This window comes from Macaca mulatta, chromosome 7 (assembly GCF_049350105.2).
Source record: "Macaca mulatta isolate MMU2019108-1 chromosome 7, T2T-MMU8v2.0, whole genome shotgun sequence".
Lineage (NCBI taxonomy): Eukaryota > Metazoa > Chordata > Mammalia > Primates > Cercopithecidae > Macaca > Macaca mulatta.
Window position 1 is genome coordinate 177,049,830 of NC_133412.1, and position 21,676 is coordinate 177,071,505.

Genomic DNA, 21,676 nt, shown 5'->3' on the forward strand with positions numbered 1-21,676 from the left:
CCGGGAGGCCCGCGGCGTCCTGCACCGTCACCCTGTTCCCTGTGACCGCCCTCCTGATACCCAAACAGCTTCCTCGCCCCTCCAGTCCCCAGCTCGCCGAGCGCTTGCTGAGAGCCACCCAGCCTCAGTTTCCCCAGCCCCGGGCGGCGCGAGAGGCGATGACGTCATGCCGGCGCGCGGCATTGTGGGGCGGGGCGAGGCGGGGCGCCGCGGGAGCAACACTGAGACGCCATTTTCGGCGGCGGGAGAGGCGCAGGCGGCCGAGCGGGACTGGCTGGGTCGGCTCCGCTGCCGCTGCGAGGAGGAGCCGCGGGGCTGTGCTCGGCGGCCAAGGGGACAGCGCGCGGGCGGCTGAGGATGCTACGGGGCGGCGGCGCCCCTCGCTCGTGACTGCTGCGCCGCGCCTCACACAGCCGAGGCGGGCTCGGCGCGCGGTCGCTGCTCCGCGCGCGCGCCCGGCGGCGCTCCTGGTGCTGACAGCGCGAGACAGCGCGGCCCTCAGGAGCTGGACGGTGAGTCCCCGGCGTGCGCCCCGGACCGCGGCCCCGGCCCCCTCCTCATCCTCCGCCCCGGCCCTGTCTCGCTCCTTTTCGGACCTGCCCCGGGCGCAACTCCGTCTGCATCCAGGTCCCTGTCCCGGTTTGGGTCCCAGACCCTGTCGGTTCCCACCCCGGTACCCGCCCCAGTTCACCGCCCCGGCCGGTCCGCGACCCCTTGCAGGTTCAGGTCGGGTTCCTGTCCCCGGCCCCTTTCCCAGCCCCAGCTCCCGGCGCCGTGCGTCCTCCCCATCCGCGTCCCACTGCAGGTTCCGGTCCTCGACCCTGCCCAGGGCCCCGCCCTGGTCCCGCATCCGCGGCTCGGCCCAGCTGCGGGCGGCGGCGGCCTTTCCCGGGGACAGCTGTGGACCCCGGGAGCCCGCGACAGGGGAGGTGGCCGCCCCCGGGATCGCGGCGGGCGGGGAGGCCGGAGGCCCGGCGGGGCTGGCTTTGTCCGATTCCTCCTCTTCCTTCCACCCCCGCCTCTCCCGGCACCGCCCTGAGCGGACGCGCCTGTCATCCTCGCGGGCGGCGGGGGGCCGGGTCCCTCCCGAGAGCCGACTCCGCTTCGCCTCTTTGGCGACCCGTTTTTTTCGGTAACCAGATGTGAAACGTTTCAGGCGACCCTGTTCACCTAAGCTGGCGTTGCTCCAACTAAAGTTGAAGCAGCCCCCGTCCTGGAATGCTTTTTCGATGTAAAATTGGGTGCACCCTTTTCCCTAGGAAAATTAAAATAAAGCGTTAAAAAAGTGAAATTAATGCGTGATGGAGTGGATGGTTTTATACTTAATATTTGTAGGTCGTTTCTAGGTATATTTGTATTGGAATTGTTGCTGCCTGTTACTTTTTATTATTTCAATGCATTAAGAATTTACATATTAAGCATTTATAAAGGAATACTTACAAAAATGATGCTTCTAAAAAATGTGAGAACAAAAAATTTGAGATATACTATTTCAGGTGTTCTGTAAAAGGGCAGTTAGAGCTTTGATTCTTTGCATTAGTTAAATTCCAAGGCCTTTTTTTTTTGGTATGGCATGACTAAGCCATTGATCAGAATCAGCTCGGAATACATTGCACTAGTTTAGTGAAAAACGCATTAGGAAACTGGAACGACCTCCTTAAGTTATATTACAGCCATGGCCTTGCTTCTTTCAGGTATTGCCAACAAGCCTGTTATGGTGAGAAATTTGACCTATTGCTCTGTTTCCTAAATATTTGTAGGAATACAATGATACCAAGTATGAAGTGTATTTCAACTTGTATGGAATTCTGTGTGGGAGGGTAGGCACTCTAAAGAGCCAGTGTCTCTCCAAGTCATCAAAGAATGCAACATCATGTTGCGGTTGAGCCTGGCAGCCCTGTCTGGCACTGAGTGCTGTGGAGGACCCAGGTGGTAACCTCTAACCCTACTGCAGCCTTGCGCACCTCACCTTGCCTAGCATTGTCTTAGAAAAGCATCCAGACGTGCACAGGAGTCTGTGTACTGGACAGCGTTTATCTCCAGCAAAGGGGAAGGGAATGACACTGGGGAGAGGCACACAGTGTCTTAAATATTTCATAACAAATAACTGCACTCATTTAAATTTTATACTTTTTTTTTTTTTTTTTTTTGAGATGGAGTCTTGCTCTGTTGCCCAGGCTGGAGTGCAGTGGTGCGATCTCTGCTCATGGCAAGCTCCGCCTCCCGGGTTCACGCCATTCTCCTGCCTCAGCCTCCCCAGTAGCTGGGACTCCAGGCGCCCGCCACCACGCCCAGCTAATTTTTTGTGTTTTTAGTAGAGACGGTGTTTCACCGTGTTAGCTAGGATGTTCTCGATCTCCTGACTTCATGATTTGCCCACCTTGACCTCCCAAAGGGCTGGGATTAACAGGCGTGAGCCACTGCGCCTGGCCCAAATTTATACATTTTTAAAATTTATACATTCTTAAGCATGTTTCTCAGTGTTGGAAAAAAGTCAATGTGTAACTCTGTATAGGGCCATAAACTATTTTAAAACATACTTGTATAAAAAGAAACCTAGAATAGAAAAATCAAAAGTTGAGTGAAATGTAGGATTAGTATCGCCTGAAAATGTTCTTCGTAGATAAGTGGAATGTTAGAAACCAGTATTTTATTTTTATTTATTTATTTGTTTAGAGATGAGTCTTGCTCTGTCGCTTAGACTGGAGTTCAGTGGTATGATCTCGGCTCCCTGCAACCTCTGCTTCCCAGGTTCAAGAAGTTCTCCTGCCTCAGCCTCCCTAGTAGCTGAGATTACAGGCGCCCACTACTACACCAGGCTAATTTTTTGTATTTTTAGTAGAGACGGGGTTTCACCACGTTGGCCAGGCTGGTCTCCAACTCCTAACCTCAGGTGATCCACCCGCCTCAGCCTCCCAAAATGCTAGGATTACAGGTGTGAGCCATTGCACCTGGGCCGAAACCAGTATTTTATGTAGCAAAGAAATGATCAGTAATATATTCAAACGAGAGTAATATATTCAAACGAGAGTATTTGGGAAGATTTAAGTGTCAAATTTCAGGGCATATAATAAAAATGACAAGCAAATTAAGTTGCAAATACTGGGCTTAAATGTCTGTTGAGAATCAACTGAATGGCAGGTACTGTGCTGAGTAGTCAGCGATATGTTGCTAAAAGAGCTACTGTTGGCCAGGTGTGGTGGCTCACGCCTGTAATCCTGGTGCTTTGGGAGGCCAAGGCGGGTCACCTGAGGTCAGGAGTTCAAGACCAGCCTGGCCAACATGGTAAAACCCCATCTCTACTAAAAATACAAAAATTAGGCCGGGCGCGGTGGCTCACGCCTGTAATCCCAGCACTTGGGGAGGCCGAGGCGGGTGGATCACAAGGTCAGGAGATCGAGACCACGGTGAAACCCCATCTCTACTAAAAATACAAAAAATTAGCCGGGCGCGGTGGCGGGCGCCTGTAGTCCCAGCTACTCAGGAGGCTGAGGCAGGAGAATGGCGTAAACCCAGGAGGCGGAGCTTGCAGTGAGCCGAGATCGCGCCACTGCACTCCAGCCTGGGCGACAGAGCGAGACTCCGTCTCAAAAAACAAAAAACAAAAAACAAAAAAAATACAAAAATTAGCTAGGTGTGGTAGTGCACACCTGTAATCCCAGCTACTCGTAAGACTGAGGAATGAGAATCACTTGAACCGGGAAGTGGAGGTTGTAGTGAGTTGAGATCACGTCACTGCACTCCAGCCTGCATGACTGAAGCGAGACTCCATCTCAAAACAAACTAAAAAAAAAGAGCAGCTGTCAGCCGTGCGATGGCTTATGCCTGTAATCCCAGCACTTTAGGAGGCCAAGGTGGACTGATCACCTGAGGTCAGGAGTTTGAGACCTGCTTGGCCAACATGGTAAAACCCTGTCTCTACTAAAAATACAAACAAAAAAAACAAAAAAACAAAAAAACCAACAAAAAAAAACCGGGTGTGGTGGCAGGTGCCTCTAATCCCAGCTACTTGGAAGACTGAGGCTGGAGAATCGCTTGAACCCAGGAGGTGGAGGTTGCAGTGAGCTGAGATCACGTCTTTGCACTCCAGCCTGGTTAACAAGAGCAAAACTCTGTCTCAAAAAAAAAAAAAAAAAAAAACCAAAAAACCTCTGTCCTCTAGGAGCTCACAGGCTGGCATGGACAGGTACCACAGACCAGGTTAAAGGCTGTGATGAGTGCACTGAGGAGGCGATTCTTCACAAAAGAAAAGTACAGATCAGCCAGTGTTGGGGGTCAGGGATTGGGATTGGGGTTCCTGTTTGGAGGAAATAAATCCTGAGGTTGTGCTGCTGTAAAGGGGTGTGTTGGTAAGGGAGCGTGGGAGTGAGAGTGGAAAGATGAAGTTAAGAAAGGCCCTGAATGACTTCTTAGAAGTCTGCTTTCATTCTGAGGTTTACAAGTGAGGGTTGGAAGATTTTTTTTTTTTTTTCCGAGATGGAGTCTCGCTCTGTCACCCAGGCTGGAGTGCAGTGGCACGATCTCTGCTCACTTCAGCCTCCACCTCCCGGGTTCAAGCGATTCTCCTACCTCAGCCTCCCGAGTAGCTGGGACTACAGGTGTGTGCCACCATGCCTGGCTAATTTTTTGTATTTTTAGTAGAGACAGGGTTTCACCATGTTAGCCAGGATGGTCTGCATCTCCTGACCTCGTGATCTGCCTGCCTTGGCCTCCCAAAGTGTTGGGATTACAGGTGAGCCACCGTGCCTGGCCGGAGGGTTGGAAGATTCTAAGGAGCCAGGTGACACTTTAAAAAGAGCATAGGCAGGCTGGCTGGGCTGGTGCCACTGCACTCCAGCTTGGACGACAGAGCGAGACTCTGTCTCAAAAAAAAAAAAAAAGAGCATAGGCAGTTGTGGGGCAGGTGCTGTGAACTGGGATGAGATTAATTAGGAAGCCGTTAACCCCAACTGAGCAAGCCTCAGGATTAGGGCAGTGACAGAAGGAACAGAGAAGCTAGATGGGGGGCAGGGGCTGGGCCGTAAGGGTTATAGTCAACCTGATTTGGGGCTGATTGGATTGGGGTAAATGAGGAGGTACAGGTAGGACTCCCCAGAATGATCCTGTGAAAACCTGAGTCACTCCTCTGTTAAAGCTTTTGTCAGTGTCCTCCGAGTACCCCACCCTGTCTCTTTTCATCTTCCTGCTCTGGCCCTACTCAAGCACTTCCAGGCACATCTGGAGTTCTGAACCAAACCCACTCTTCTAGTGATTAGCATTTCCTCACTTGCCCATATACTCCTTAGCCTGTGCCTTGATTTTTCTCCTTAGCACACCTCACTATCTAAAATGCTGTATCATCATTATTATTATTATTTTATTGTTTTTTGAGACAGAGTCTCGCTGTGTCACCCAGGCTGGAGTGCAGTGGCATGATCTCAGCTCACTGCATCCTCCGCCTCCCGGGTTCAAGCCTTTCTCAGCCTCCCAAGTAGTTGGGACTACAGTCATGTGCTACCACACCCAGCTAATTTTTTTATTTTTAGTGGAGATGGGATTTTACCATGTTAGCCAGGCTGGTCTCAAACTCCTGACCTCAAGTGATCCGCCCGCCTCAGCCTCCCAAAGTGCTAGGATTATTGGCCTGAGCCACTGTACCCGGCTGATACTGTGTTATTTTAATCATTTTCTTTCTTTTATTATTTGTCTCCACTTAAGTTCATCATCTCCACAAGGGTGTGGAATTTTGTCTCTTGTATTCAGTGTCAGTGCTTGGCACGTAGTAGGAACTTAGTAAATGTTTGTTGAAGAAATGCATCTAGAATGACTTCCTCATCTCTAACTTGGGTGACTCACTGGCTGGTGACACTTAAACCCAAGGAGGGAAAATGGGAGAAGGAGATTGCCAGTTTGTTTTTGGGTACGTTAAATCCAAAAACACTTCGGGAGGCCGAGGCAGGCGGATCACCTGAGGTCAGGAGTTTGAGACCAGCCTGGCCAACATGGTGAAACTTTGTCTCTACTAAAAATCCAAAATTAGCCGCGTGTGGTGGCATGCTCCTGTAGTCTCAGCTGCTTCGGAGGCTGAGGCAGGAGAATCACTTGAACCTGGGAGGCGGAGGTTACAGTGAGCCAGATCGTGCCACTGCACCCCAGCCTGGGAGACAGAGTGAGACTCCCGTCTCAAAAAAAAAAAAAAAGTAAAATAGGTACTGTTACTGAGATTCTACTCTTAAGAAATTTGAGGGTGAGAGAGGGGAAGTTTCTGAAATCAAAGTTACACAGCTGTGAAGTCAGGATTCTGAGTCACGTTTTTTGCTTCTGCAGTACAAGCTTCGAATCATCTTGTAGTACTTAAAGCTGCACCTTCAAGTGAATCATAATGCTGTTTAATCCTATCATTACTTTTTCTTGGGAAAACCTTGCACCACTTCAATTTTTTTCAAAGATGTACCATTTTAGCGATTTATAAGTTCACAATTCAGTAGTGTTAAGGATATGCACATTGTTGTTCCACATTTCTAGAACTCTTTGATCTGGCAGCACTGAGACTGTAGCCCCTAAATACTGATATCTCCTCCTCCCTCACCCTCCCCCGGTAACCATCTTTTCTACTTTGTTTCTATGATTTTGACTGCTTACAATACTTTTTATTTTTTTTGAGATGGAGTTTCGCTCTTGTTGCCCAGGCTGGAGTGCAGTGGCACAATCTTGGCTTACTGCAACCTCTGCCTCCTGGGTTCAAGTGATTCTTCTGCTTCAACCTCCCGAGTAGCTGGGATTACAGGCATGTGCCACCACGCTGGGCTCATTTTGTATTTTTAGTAGAGATGGGTTTCTCCATGTTGGCCAGGCTGGTCTTGAACTCCTGACCTCAGGTGATCGCCCCCGTCGGCCTCCCAAAGTGCTGGGATCACAGGCGTGAGCCACTGTGCCTGGCCTTGCCTGTCTTTTTCGTCTGAGCCATTCTAGTGGATGTATAGTGGCATCTTGTTAGTTTTAATGTGTATTTCCCTGATGACTCATAATGGTGAGCACTTACGTGCTTGTCGGTCTTTTGTATACCTGGACTTGTAAAATGTCTGTTCAAGACTTTTGCCCATTTAAAAAATTGGATTAAGTTCCTTATTTATTTATTTATTTATTTTTTTGAGATGGAGTCTCACTCTGTCGCCCAGGCTGGAGTGCAGTGGCGCAATCTCAGTTCACTGCAAGCTCCGTCTCCCGGGTTCAAGTGATTCTCCTGCCTCAGCCTCCCGAGTAGCTTGGATACAGGCGTGCGCCACCATGCCCGGCTAATTTTTTGTATTTTTAGTAGAGACGGGGTTTCACCGTGTTAACCAGGATGGTCTTGATCTGCTGACCTTGTGATCTGCCCGCCTCGGCCTCCCAAAGTGCTGGGATTACAGGTGTGAGCCACTGTAGCCGGCCTGTTTTGTTTTTTTTTTTTGGAGACAGAGTCTCACTTTGTTGCCCAGGCTGGAGTGCAGTGGTGTAATCTCGGCTCACTGCAGGCTCTGCCTCCCAGGTTCAGGCCATTCCCCTGCCGTAGCCTCCGGAGTAGCTGGGACTACAGGTGCCCGCCCCCACACCCGGCTAATTTATTTTTATTTCTATTTTTATTTTATTTTTAGTAGATGGGTTTCACGATGTTAGCCAGGATGGTCTCGATCTCCTGACCTCATGATCCACCTGTCTTGACCTCCCAAAGTGCTGGTATTACAGGCATGAGCCACCGTGCCCGGCAGTTCCTTACATATTTTTTATACAAGTCATTTGCCAGATATATATGTGTTGCAAATATTTTTTACTAATCTGTGGCTTAACTTTATTTTTTGGTAGTGCCTTTTAATAAATCAATACTTTCAATTGTTTTAACCAAGGTCTGGCAAGTTTTATTAAATAAATTTTCACAGGATTTATTTTTATCTTTTTTTTTTTTGAGATGGAGTTTTCACTCTTGTTGCCTAAGCTGGAGTGGAATGGTATAATATCAACTCACTGCAACCTCTGTCTCCCAGGTTCAAGCCATTTTCCTGCCTCAGCCTCCTGAGTAGCTGGGATTACAGGCGTGCACCACCACGCTTGGCTACTTTTTTTGTAGAGATGGGGTTTCACCATGTTGGCCAGGCTGGTCTCGAACTCTTGACCTCAGGTGATCTGCCCACCTTGGCCTCCTACAGTGCTGGGATTACAGGCATGAGCCACTGTGCTAGCCACAGGGTTTACTTTTTACCAGTCAGTTCTGTCATCCTTCTAATGATATCAGAATCACCTGAATCAGTGCTAGCCAGTGTGCATACTCTATAGTAGTATCCACATGCTCTGCTCAGTTCAGTATTATTGCCACTGTAGTGATGGACACCAATTTTGGCCAAGATTGCACAGCACTTTATTTCAGATTTCCTCAAACCTGGGCAGTTGCTGGAGAGGATGACCGATTTCGCTTTGCTTTGTCTGATCATATTCTGAGTCTGCTTGTACCCTGGCACGTACTTTGCACTTTTTTTTTTTTTGAAATGGAGTCTTGCTCTGTCGCCCAGTCTGGAGTGCAGTGGCGCGATCTCGGCTCACTGCAGCCTCTGCCTCCGGGTTCCAGCGATTCTGCTGCCTCAGCCTCCTGGGTAGCTGGGATTACGGGCACACGCCACCATGCCTGGATAATTTTGGTATTTTTAGTAGAGATGGGGTTTCACCATGTTGGCCAGGCTGGTCTCGAACTCCTGACCTCAGGTATCTGCCCACCTCGGCCTCCCACAGCGCTGGGATTAGAGGCGTGAGGCACTGCACTCAGCCACTTTCCACTTTTTTTTTTTTTTTTTTTTTTTTTTTTTGAGACGGAGTCTCGCTGTGCCGCCCAGGCTGGAGTGCAGTGGCCGGATCTCAGCTCACTGCAAGCTCCGCCTCCCGGGTTCACGCCATTCTCCTGCCTCAGCCTCCCGAGTAGCTGGGACTACAGGCATCCGCCACATCGCCCGGCTAGTTTTTTGTATTTTTTTTAGTAGAGACGGGGTTTCACCGTGTTAGCCAGGATAGTCTCGATCTCCTGACCTCATGATCCACCCGTCTCGGCCTCCCAGAGTGCTGGGATTACAGGCTTGAGCCACCGCGCCCGGCCCACTTTCCACTTTTCGTAACAAGTTGGAGCCTAGAAATGACAAATTCTTTCATCTTCTTTCCTGCCTCAGGTGCAGGACAGCCCCCAACGAAGAACAGCTGCCAAATGACCAGGGAGTGAGAAAGGTAGTATTTGAAAATTTCGATGAAGTCCAGTTTTTCAGTTCATTCTTTTATGGCTCCTGCTTTCTTATCTATTTATTATTATTATTTTTCATAGAGATGGGGTCTCATAATGTTGCCCAGGCTAGTCTTAAATTCCAGGGCTCAAGCAATCCTCCCACCTTTGCCTTCCAAAGTGCTAGGATTCCAGGCATGAGCCACTTTGCCCTGCTTATGTTTTTAAATCATTAAAAAGAAATACACTGTTTTGGGAAGTTGAAGATACACAGAGGTATCAATAGCCATACAGAGATGTCAGTGAAAGGTGTCCCATTTCCTTTGTCCTGAGACACTGTTTTGTTTTTTGAGACAGGGTCTCCCTCTGTCACCCAGGCCGAAGTACAGTGGTGCTATCATGGCTCACTGCAACCTCTGATTCTTAGGCTCAAGTGATCCTCGTGCCCAGCCTCCTGAGTAACTGGGACCAGAGGTGCATGCCACCTTACTCAGCTGGAGAGAATTTATTTTTATTTATTTATGTTTTTTGAAACGGAGTCTTGCTCTGTTGCCCAGGCTGGAGTGCCGTGGTGTGACCTCGGCTCGCTGCAGCTTCCACTTCCCAGGTTTAAGCGATTCTCCTGCCTCAGCCTCTCGAGTAGCTGGGTTTACAGACACACGCTACCACACCCCGCTAATTTTTTTGTATTTTTAGTAGAGACGAGGTTTCACTGTTTTGGCCAGGCTGGTCTTGAACTCCTGCCCTCAGGTGATGCACCTACCTTGGCCTTCCAAAGTGCTGGAATTACAAGCGTGAGCCACCGCGCCCAGCCTGAGAGAATTTATTTATTTTTAATGTTTTCTTTTCCTTTTTTTCCCCCCGAGACAGAGTCTTGCACTGTTGCCCAGGCTGGAGTGCAGTGACCCAACCTCGGCTCACTGCAGCCTCTGCCTCCCATATCCAAGTCATTGTCCTGCCTCAGCCTCCTGAGTAGTTGGGATTACAGGCACGCGCCACCACACCCAGCTAATTTTTGTATTCTTCGTAGAGATGCGGTTTCACCATGTTAGCAAGGCTGGTCTCAAACTCCTGACCTCAGGTGATCTACCCACCTCCCCCTCCCAAAGTGCCAGGATTATAGGTGTGAGCCACCGTGCCTGGCCTGAGATAATTTATTTTTTAAAAATGTTTTCTTTGGCTAGGTGCGGTGGCTCACGCCTGTAATCCCAGCACTTTGGGAAGCCAAGGTGAGTGGATCATGAGGTCAGGAGATTGAAACCATGCTAGCCAACATGTTGAAACCCTGTCTCTACTGAAAAAACAAAAATTAGCCAAGCGTGGTGGCGCGTGCCTGTAATCCCAGCTACTTGGGAGGCTGAGGCAGCAGAATCACTCGAACTGGGGAGTCGGAGAATGAAGTGAGCCAAGATGGCGCCATTGCACTCCAGCCTGGCGACAGAGCGAGACTCCGTCTCAAGAAAAAAAAAATGTTTTCTTCAATTGCCTTTCTTCATTTAGGAAAGAACATTATTCCATTGATTAGCATTTAAATACATAAACTTAGTCTTATGGTATGTTTGTCTGCTGACATTTTTAATATTTGATTAAAGGTGCTTTTTGTAACCACAGAATTAATATCTGTATTTGTATATTTTGCCCCATACTCCCGCAGTACTCTGTTACGTATTCTCTTAGTCACGCAGTGAGACGAAGCTGTTTTTTCCTTTCTATTTGATCAGCCAAGAACTTGGAATAGAGATGTTTGCATCGTGAGGACTTACTCATTCTTGTTTTCAGAAAAAGCATGTTATCCTGTATTTTCATGTAGTACCCTTTCTTCTAGTGTCTTGTGCTTACAATTTACATCTGAAGGATGGGCCTGTGGTCCTATGGCAAATTAAGTGAACCAGCTCGCTTTCCAGTCATGACCAGGAGGCTGGCTGATCCGCCTAGGGGTAAGCACCTGACAGCTGGCTGGGGAAATCGCCTGCTTGTAAAAATCTCTTCAGGTGCAGCCATGGTTATTTATTTATTTATTTATTTTTGAGACGGAGTTTTGCTCTTGTTGCTGGAGTGCAATGGCACGATCTCGGCTCACTGCAACATCTGCCTCCCAGATTGAAACGATTCTCCTGCTGCAGCCTCAAGAGTATCTGGGATTACAGACATGCACCACCATGCCCGGCTAATTTTGTATTTCTAGTAGAGACGGGGTTTCTCCATGTTGATCAGGTTGGCCTCGAACTCCCTTCCTCAGGTGATCTGCCAGCTTTGGCCTCCTCAGTGCTGGGATTATAGACGTGAGCCACCATGCTCAGCCACAGCCATGGTTATTAATAGGCCTCTTTAGATTTCTAAAAGAGCTCCGTCACCTTTTCCAGAGCTGCGTGTATACCTGGAAACAGTGGTGTGGTTAGGTTGTTGAAGAGTTAGAGGGTCTGTGTCCATAGAGGTGGCTGGTTTCAAAACAATCCCAGTGGACTTCCTAAGCAGGATGTGGGGGAAAAGTATCCAGAGGGGTTCTGTCTGACCTCCTTTCCTTAATTCTGAAAGCACATCTACAAATAAGTCACCCAAAGGCCAAATAGATGCATTTGTTTTGTCTGGTAGTTAATGTTTTCTTTTTAAAAAATATTTGTGTATTTATTTAATTTTTGAGACAGGGTCTTGCTGTTTTGCCTAGGTTGGAGTGCAGTGTCACAATCTTGGCTCAGTGCAGCCTCCGTGTTCAAATGATTATCCCACCTCTGCCCCTGAAGTAGCTGGGACTACAGGTGCACACCACCATGACCGGCTAATATTTTGTAGAGACAGGGTTTCACGGCATCACCCTGTCTGGTCTCTAACTTCTGGGCTCAAGTGATCGCTCTCCTTGGCCTCCCAAAGTGCTGGGATTACAGGCGTGAGCCACTATGCTGGGCCATCACGATACTATTTATTTCCCTGAATATGACTTGGACTGTTCCTGTAGGCTAGTCCCTTCACCTTATGACCCTCTTTGCTGGTATTCTTTGGGGCTTCTGCGCCTGTGTATGGGGATGGGACATGACCTCTCTGATCTGGCCAGCACTGCCAGGGTTTCCTGTTGGCTCAACTCAGATGCACATCTCTTGGTAAAACATCCCTTGTAAACAAATTTTTGCAAGGCAAAAACCTCTGTTTTCTTCCCTCCATCCCAGTTTTCCTTAATGTGCTACCCTCCTCTGTATTTACAGGAACTTTATTTAACATTTGAGAATTATGAGAGTAATTCACATTTCTTTCTTGACTGTCCTTCATTCTGTGTACCCAGACCTGTTGATTTTTCTACTACGTTCTTTTTCTCTTTTAGAAAATTGAAATGTAAGTCACATCACATCAAATGCTCCATTTTAAAGTGCAGTGCAGTGATTTTTAATGTATTCTCTGTTTTGTGTGACTACAATCTACTATCTAATTCCACACATTCCTTTTTCCTTTTGAGTGCTTGGTGGTGGTTTTTTTTTTTTTAACTTTCTTCATCACTGTGAGCTTTCCCCACCTGGCTGAATTTCACATGATAAAACCAGGGGAGATAAAGTGACCAAAGATGATGCCTTTTGCTTCTCTGGCCTTTGCTTTCATTTTATTAATTTTTTTTTTTTTTTTTTGAGACAGAGTCTTGCTCTGTCACTCAGGCTGGAGTCTGGTTGTATATATATGAACACAGTGGGGTGTGTGGGTGTGTGTGAACATTGTGGTGTGTATGTATGAACACAGTGGGGGTGTGTGTGCGTGAGCACAGTGGTGTGTATGTATGAACATGGGGTGTGTGTGTGAGCACAGTGTGTATGTGTGAACGCAGTGGGGGTGTGTGTGAGCATGGTGGTGTGTATGTATGAACGTAGGGTGTATGTGTGTGAGCAGAGGGGTGTGTGTGGATGTGTGTGTGTTCATGCAGCATGGTAGGGTTCCTGAAGCAGAGGGACACTTGGAGCAAAGAGACCTTGGATTCTGTTCCTCTTATCAGTAGAATAAGCTAAAGTCACTTCATCTATCCCAGTTTCCTCAGCTGTAAATGGAAATTATAATGATAGGTCATCAAACTACCTGCAGATTTTTTTATTGTTATTTCAGTAAAATATTATACATTTGAAAATGTTCCCAAAACTAAAATATTGGATAGATGTGAATTCTTCTTTCCTTTTTTTTTTTTGAGATGGAGTCTTGCTCTGTCGTCTAGGCTGGAGTGCAGTGGCATGATCTTGGCTCATTGCAACCTCCACCTCCTGAGTTCAAGTGATTCTCCAGCCTTAACCTCCCAAGTAGCTGGGACTACAGGCATGTGCCACCACGCCTGGCTAATTTTTGTATTTTTAGTAGAGATGGGATTTCACCATGTTGGCCAGGCTGTTCTTGAACTCCTGACCTCAAGTGATCCGCCCGCCTCAGCCTCCCAAAGTGTTGGGATTACAGGCATGAGCCACCGCGCCTGGCTCTTTCTTGTCTTTTACTTATTTAGTTTTTTGAGACGGGGCTGGGCTGGAGTGTAGTGGTACCACCAAGGCTTCTGTAGCCTTGACCTCCCAGGCTCAGACAATCCGCCCACCTTAGCTGGGACCTCAGGCGCGTGCCACCACACCCAGCTAATTTTAAATTTTGTAGAGACAGGGTCTCACTGTATTCCCCAGGCTGATCTTGAACTCCTGGGCTCAAGCGGTGCTCCTGTCTTGGCCTCCCAAAGTGCTGGGATTACTGGTATGAGCCACCACACCCGGCCCGTATGTGAATTCTTTATTTTTATTTTATTATTTTTGAGACAGGGTCTCACTCTGTCACCCAGGCTGGAGCGCAATGGTGCAATCACGGCTCACTGCAGCGTTGACTTCCTGGACTCCAGCGATACTCACACCTCAGCCTCCTGAGTAGCTGGGACCACAGGTGCATGTGACCACGCCCAGCTAATTTTGGTATTTTTTTTTAGGACGGGGGTTTGCCATGTTTCCCCGTCTGGTTTCGAAATCCTGAGCTCAAGAGATCCACCTGCCTTGGCCTCCCAAAGTGCTGGGATTATAGGTGTGAACCACTGAGTCAGGCTGTGAATTCTTTGTTTTAGAGACAGAGTTTTCCTCTGTTGTGGAGTGCAGTGGCCGGATCTCAGCTCACTGCAAGCTCCGCCTCCTGCTTCACACCATTCTCCTGCCTCAGCCTCCTGAGTAGCTGGGATTACAGGCGCCTGCCACAATGCCCGGCTAATTTTTGTATTTCTAGTAGAGATGGGGTTTCACCGTGTTAGTCAGGGTGGTCTCGATCTCCTGACCTTGTGATCTGCCTGCTTCAGCCTCCCAAAGTGCTGGGATTACAGGCATGAGCCACCGTACCCGACCTGAAGGCTTTTGCTTCTAGTGTGGCTGTTAAGAAGCCTAAAGTTGGCCAGGCATGGTGGCTCACACCTGTAATCCCAGCACTTCGAGAGGCCGAGGTGGGTGGATCACAAGGTCAGGAGATCGAGACCATCCTGGCTAATACAGTGAAACCCTGTCTCTACTGAAAATACAAAAAATTAGCTGGGCGTGGTGGCAGGCGCCTGTGGTCCCAGCTACTTGGGAGGCTGAAGAAGGCGAATGGCCTGAACCTGGGAGGCAGAGCTTGCAGTGAACCGTGATCACGCCACTGCACTCCAGCCTGGGTGACAGAGCGAGACTCCTCGCAAAAAAAAAAAAAAAAGCCTAAAGTTATTCCTGATTCTTTCTACATGACTTCTTTTTTTTTTTTTTTTTTTTTTTTTGAGACAGAGTCTTGCTCTGTCGCCTAGGCTAGAGTGCAGTGGTGTGATCTAGGCTCACTGCAACCTCTGCCTCCCGGGTTCAAGCAATTCTCTGCCTCAGCCTACTGAGTGGCTGGGATTACAGGCACCCGCCACCACGCCTGGCTAATTTTTTTGTGTTTTTAGTAGAGAAGGGTTTTCATCATGTTGGCCAGACTGGTCTTGAACTCCTGACCTCCTGATCCACCCACCTAGGCTCCCAAAGTGCTGGGATTACAGCCATGAGCCACCGCACCTGGTCTACATGACCTGTTTTTTTTCCTCCCTCTCTGGAAGTATAGAGAATATTCTTTGGGACTGGGTGTGGTAGCTCACGCCTATAATCCCAGTACTTTGGGAGGCCAAGGTAGGAGGATCACTTGAGCCCAAGACTTTGAGACCATTCTGGGCAACATAGTGAGACCCTGTCTCTATTAAAAAAAAAGAAAAGAAAAGAAAAATAATACTCTCTTGTCACCACAATATTTTAATTTTCTTAAGACAATTTTTTTTTTTGGGTCAATTCCTACCTTTAGAACAGTGCCTTGCATAAAGTAGAGGCTCAGTAAACATTTCCTTGAGGAATGGATGGATGTTATTCTTTTGGGGCTGGCCAGATTTCTTTCTTTCGTTCTTTTCTTTCTTTCTTTCCTTCCTTCTTTCCTTCCTTCCTTCCTTTTTTTCTTTCTTTTCTTTTTCTTTCTCTCTCCTTCCTTCCTTCCTTCCTTCCTTCCTTCCTTCCTTCCTTCCTTCCTTCCTTCCTTCCTTCCTTCTTTCCTTCTTTCCTTCTTTCCTTCTTTCCTTCTTTCCTTCCTCTCTCTTTCTCTCTCTTTCTCTCTCTTTCTCTCTTTTTCTTTGAGTTTCACTCTTGTTGCCCAGGCCGGAGTGCAATGGGGCGATCTCGGCTCACTGCAACCTCTGCCTCCTGGGTTTAGGCGATTCTCCTGCCTCAGCCTCTCAAGTAGCTGGGATTACAGGTATGTGCCACCATACCTGACTAATTTTGTATTTTTAGTAGAGTCGGGGTTTCTCCGTGTTTGCCAGGCTGGTCTCCAACTCCCGACCTCAGGTGATCCGCCCGCCTCGGCCTCCCAAAGTGCTGGGATTATGGGCGTGAACCCCTGTGCCTGGCCTGGGGCTGGCCAGATTTCTCAGGAAAATTTGCTTGTCTTTTTTTTGGAGGCAAAGACCTAGCTGCCCTACCAGGTCTACAAACCAAGTGGTGAATGAGAGTTGGGCATCTCCCAGGTTCCCTCTGGTGCTGCCTAGCTCAGTTCTTCTGCAGTTCCCTGCCGTGCTTGTAGTGGACATCGCAGTTGCACTTCTCGGTTTTAAAGCCCACCCAGTGCAGTCGTGTGTGTGTTATGCTGAACGTTGGGGATGTGTTTTGAGGAATGCATTGTTAAATGATTTCGTTGTGGGGGTATCAGGGAGTACATTTACACAAACCTAGAAAGTACAGCCTACTGCACACCTAGGTGGTACGGTGTAGCCCATTGTTCCTAGGCTAAAAACCTGTACAACATGTAGCTGTAGTAGGCAACTGTAACACTGGTAAACGTTTGTGCAACTAAACATGTCTCAACATAGAAAAGATGTAGTCAAGGCCGGGCGCGGTGGCTCAAGCCTGTAATCCCAGCACTTTGGGAGGCCGAGACGGGCGGATCACGAGGTCAGGAGATCGAGACCATCCTGGCTAACACGGTGAAACCCCGTCTCTACTAAAAAATACGAAAAACTAGCTGGGCGAGGTGGCGGGCGCCTGTAGTCCCAGCTACTCGGGAGGCTGAGGCAGGAGAATGGCGTAAACCCGGGAGGCGGAGCTTGCAGTGAGCCGAGATCGCGCCACTGCACTCCAGCCTGGGTGACAGAGCCAGACTCCGTCTCAAAAAAAAAAAAAAAAAAAAAAAAAAAGAAAAGATGTAGTCAAAATAGGCATTGTAATCTTTTTTTTTTTTTTCTTTTTTGAGACGGAGTCTGGCTATGTCGCCCAGACTGGAGTGCAGTGGGGCGTGATCTCGGCTCACTGCAAGCTCCGCCTCACAGGTTCATGCCATTCTCCTGCCTCAGCCTCCAGAGCAGCTGGGACTACAGGCACTCGCCACCACACCCAGCTAATTTTTTTGTATTTTTAGCAGAGACGGGGTTCCACTGCGTTAGCCAGGATGGTCTCGATCTCCTGACCTTGTGATCCACCCACCTCGGCCTCCCAAAGTGCTGGGATTATGGGCGTGAGCCACCGCGCCCAGCCTGGTGTTATAATCTTATGGGACCACTGTCAAATATGAGGTCCCTCCTTGACCAAAATGTCATTATACTGCACATGACTGTCTTGTCTGTGTTATACGAATTGTCTATTCTAAGTGTGTTAGTTTCCATCGTATCTGTCAGGGATTTAGTTAAAATTCCCAAGGCCTTCTCTTTTGGTCATTAGTGTAGAGTAAGTAAAATATCACTCCTGTCATAAAGGACAAATTAAAAGGACAGTTTTGTTTTTTTTTTTTGAGATGGAGTCTTGCTCTGTCACCCAGGCTGGGGTGCAGTGGCCGGATCTCAGCTCACTGCAAGCTCCACCTCCCGGGTTTACGCCATTCTCCTGCCTCAGCCTCCCGAGTAGCTGGGACTACAGGCGCCCGCCACCTCGCCCGGCTAGTTTTTTGTATTTTTTAGTAGAGATGGGGTTTCACCGTGTTAGCCAGGATGGTCTCGATCTCCTGACCTCGTGATCCACCCGTCTCGGCCTCCCAAAGTGCTGGGATTACAGGCTTGAGCCACCGCGCCCGGCCAAAAAAGGACAGTTTTACTGTGTAATAAGAACTATTTTCTGAGACAGTCTTGCTTGCTCTGTCACCCAGGCTGGAGTGCAGTGGCACGATCATGGCTCATGCAGCCTTGAACTCCTGGGCTCAAGCCATCCTCCCACTTCAGCCTCCCAAGTAGTTGGGAGTATAGGCACATACTGCCATGCCCATCTGATTTTTAATTTTTTAATTAAAATATGTATGTTGCATATATGTGTGTATATATACATATTTCAGACAAGGTCTTTGTCACCCGGGCTGAAGTGCAGTGGTACAGTCATGGCTCACTGCAGCTGCGAACTGTAGACATGCATTTTCATGCCTAGCTAATTTTTTTTTTCTTTTTTTTTTTGAAGAGATGGGACCCCTCTATGTTGCCCAGGCTGGTCTTGAACTCATGGGCTCAAACAGTCTTTCTGCTTCAGCCTCCCAAGTAGCTGGGACTACAAGCATGTGTCACCATGCCTAATTTTTTTTTTTTTTTTTTTTGTAGAGATGGGGTCTTGCTGTCTTGCCTAGGCTGGTCTGGAATTCCTGGGTTCAAGGGATCCTCCCACCTCGTCCTCCCAAAGTGCTGGGATTACATCAGCCACAGTGTCTAGCATAAGAACTATTTCTGGCCGGGCACGGTGGCTCAAGCCTGTAATCCCAGCACTTTGGGAGGCCGAGACGGGCGGATCACGAGGTCAGGAGATCGAGACCATCCTGGCTAACACGGTGAAACCCCGTCTCTACTAAAAAATACAAAAAAAAAAAATAGCCGGGCGAGGTGGCGGGCGCCTGTAGTCCCAGCTACTTGGGAGGCTGAGGCAGGAGGATGGCGTAAACCTGGGAGGCGGAGCTTGCTGTGAGCTGAGATCCAGCCACTGCACTCCAGCCTGGGCGACAGAGCGAGACTCCGTCTCAAAAAAAATAAAAATAAAAAATAAAAAAAATAAAAAATAAAAAAAAAAGAACTATTTCTATTTTGTATATTACCTCTGCTTGGATTACTTTAGAGCAGAGGTAAAGCAACTGAATATACAAATTAATATTTATGTCTGGTGTTTTTGGTCAGAGCTGAGTGATGGAACTTCGTTGTAGTCTGTATATTAGGTATTAATGGGTGCCATCTCTTTTCAGTTACACAGGTACAAATCCTTATCTGTCAAGTAGGATGTTGAATAATACAAACATGCTACAGTTACCTTGTCTATCCGAACTGTTAAGCCTTATTTCAAATTTGAGCATGGGTTTTTTAATTACTTTATCCAGAAACTTTTTTTTTTTTTTTTTTGAGACGGAGTCTTGCTCTGTTGCTCAGGCTAGAGTGCAGTGGTGCAGTGGCGGGATCTCTGCTCACTGCAGTGGCGGGATCTCCGCTTTCCAGGTTTAAGTGATTTTCGTGCCTCAGCCTCCTGAGTAGCTGGGACTATGGGCGTGTGTCACCACACCCGGCTAAATTTTGTTTTTTTTTTTTTTTTTTTTTTTTTTTTTTACTAGAGATAGGGTTTTGCCATGTTGACCAGGCTGGTCTTGAACTTCTGACTTCAGGTAATCCGCCTACCCGGGCCTCCCAAAGTGCTGGGATTACAGGGAGAGCCACCATGCCTGGCCTAGCAATTTGTTTGTTATTATTTCTTATGTTTCCAAAGGGCAGGTAAGCCTTTTGAAAGAATAGCATGGCCGAGCATGGTGGGTCATGCCTGTAATTCCAACACTTTGGGAAGCCAAGGTGGGCAAGGTCAAGATCACGAGGTCAAGAGATCAAGACTGTCCTGGCCAACGTGGTGAAACCCTGTCTCTACTAAAAATACAAAAATTAGCTGAGTGTGGTGGTGCATGCCTGTAGTTCTAGCTACTTGGGAGGCTGAGGCAGGAGAATCACTTGAACCTGGGAGGTGGAGGTTACAGTGAGCTGAGATCGCGCAACTGCACTCCAGCCTGGCGACAGAGCAGGACTCCATCTCAAAAAAAAAAAAAAAATGATAGCATTTCCTCATTTCTGTCCCAATAGGTGGTGCATGATACAAATAGACCATGTCTATTTGTATTGTTTTTCAAATGACATTTAAAAAAGAGTCAAAATTGTTTTATTTCTAGGTTACAGAATGCTACAGACAGGATTTTAAAATTTATTTTTTTACTCCTGGCAAGTTGCGATACAGATATTTAATCAGAGGTCCCAACTTGGAGCCTGGCAGGATAGGTTTTTAACATTCTGTTTATGTCCTCACAATGTTGTAGTGTAAAAGAATGATTGAAGTAAATCTTTGGACATGAGACTTGTGGCCAGGCATGGTGGCTCATGCCTGTAATCTCAGCACTTTGGGAGGCTGAGGTGGACAGGTCCCTTGAGCCTAGGAGTTGAAGACCAGCCTGGGCAACATGGCAAGACCGTCTCTACCGAAAAAAAGAAAAAGAAAAAAAGAGAAAAATTAGCCAGGCTTGGTGGCACGCACTTGTAGTCCAAGCTACATGGGAGGCTGAGGTGGGAGGATCACTTGAGCCCAGGAGGTGGAGGTTGCAGTGAGCCAAGATCATGCTACTGTACTTCAGCCTGGGTGACAGAGTGAGACCCTGTCTCAGAAAAAAAAGGAGAATCATATATGTTAAAAATACATGTCAAAATGGCATAGTGGGCTGGGTGTGTGGCTCATGCCTGTAATCCCAGTACTTTGGGAGGCCGAGGCAGGCAGGTCACCTGAGCTCAGGAGTTTGAGACCAGCCTGGGCAACATGGCGAAACGTTGTCTCTACTAAAAGTACAAAAGTTAACTGGGCTTGGTAGTGCATGCGTGTGGTTCCCAGCTACTTGGGAGGCTGAGGTGGGAGGATTGCCTGAGTCCGGGATGCGGAAGTTGCAGTGAGCCAAAATAGTGCCATTGCACTCCACCCTGGGCGATAGAGTAAGATCCTGTCTTAAAAAAAAAAAAGAAAAATGGAGTACAGTGGCAAGTTCTTATACTCCTAGCTCCTTGGGAGATTGAAGGTGGAGGATTGCTTGAGTCTAGGACTGCAAGTTCAGCCTGGGCAACATAGCAAGACTCCATCTCTAAACAAAAAAGAAAAACATACGAAAACCACAATACAATGTAATTGCAAAAGTTGAGTCGCTATCTAAAATAATGGAAACAAAGTAAATTCTAAAATTAAGTAAAAATAACATAGGGTTTTTTTGGTCTTCATTATGTTAGGTAGTGACTTACAGTCTGTAGACACAGTACATAATTTGTTAGGGGCCTGGTGTGATAGCTCATACCCGTACCTCCAGCACTTTGGGAGGCCTAGGTGGGATGATCACTGGAGCCCAAGAGTTTGAGATCAGCCTGGGCAACATGGTGAGACCCCATCTCAAAAAAAAAAAAAAAGAATTTGTTAGGTTTACTTGAATGCTGAGACTTTAAATTCAGTAGGCTGTAATAGCTTTGCCTGTTGAACAATAGCCTTAAAGAGGTTTGACCCGGCCGGGCGCGGTGGCTCAAGCCTGTAATCCCAGCACTTTGGGAGGCCGAGACGGGCGGATCACGAGGTCAGGAGATCGAAACCATCCTGGCAAACACAGTGAAACCCCGTCTCTACTAAAAAAATACAAAAAAAACTAGCCGGGTGAGGTGGCGGGCGCCTGTAGTCCCAGCTACTTGGGAGGCTGAGGCAGGAGAATGGCGTAAACCCGGGAGGTGGAGCTTGCAGTGAGCTGAGATCCGGCCACTGCACTCCAGCCTGGGTGACAGAGCGAGACTCCGTCTCAACAAAAAAAAAAAAAAAAGAGGTTTCACCCTAAGAAGGGCTTCTTGTGTTTTGCGAGCTTAATTCAGACGTTGGATTTATCAGGTTTTACACTGGAGATTTTGCATTGAGTTCTTTTGGTCTCACAAAGTAAATAATGGAACCTTAAATAGGACTTTTTTTTTTTTTTTAAAAGGAATAAAAGCAT

The 21,676-nt window shown here is 47.8% G+C and overlaps 1 protein-coding gene and 1 long non-coding RNA gene across 51 annotated transcripts in view; one reads left to right on the forward strand and one right to left on the reverse strand.

Moving 5' to 3' along the window:
* Window positions 1–217: 217 nt before the first annotated feature.
* Window positions 218–21,676, forward strand: part of KLC1 (kinesin light chain 1) — a 73,823-nt gene continuing 52,364 nt past the window's right edge. For 47 of the 50 annotated variants that reach the window (XM_077941977.1, XM_077941951.1, XM_077941956.1 and 44 more), the window contains exon 1: window positions 218–512. The gene's annotated coding sequence lies outside the window, so the exon portion shown is untranslated. Of the gene's footprint in view, window positions 513–8,786; window positions 9,223–21,676 lie in introns of those variants that run through there. The other 3 variants (XM_077941982.1, XM_077941959.1, XM_077941984.1) reach the window with 2 other exon arrangements.
* LOC144330445 (uncharacterized) lies at window positions 11,891–15,431 on the reverse strand. The gene is made up of 3 exons (XR_013396625.1): window positions 15,324–15,431; window positions 12,410–14,183; window positions 11,891–12,149 (listed from the first exon to the last, which is right to left on the reverse strand). It is a non-coding gene; the product is annotated as an uncharacterized LOC144330445 (long non-coding RNA).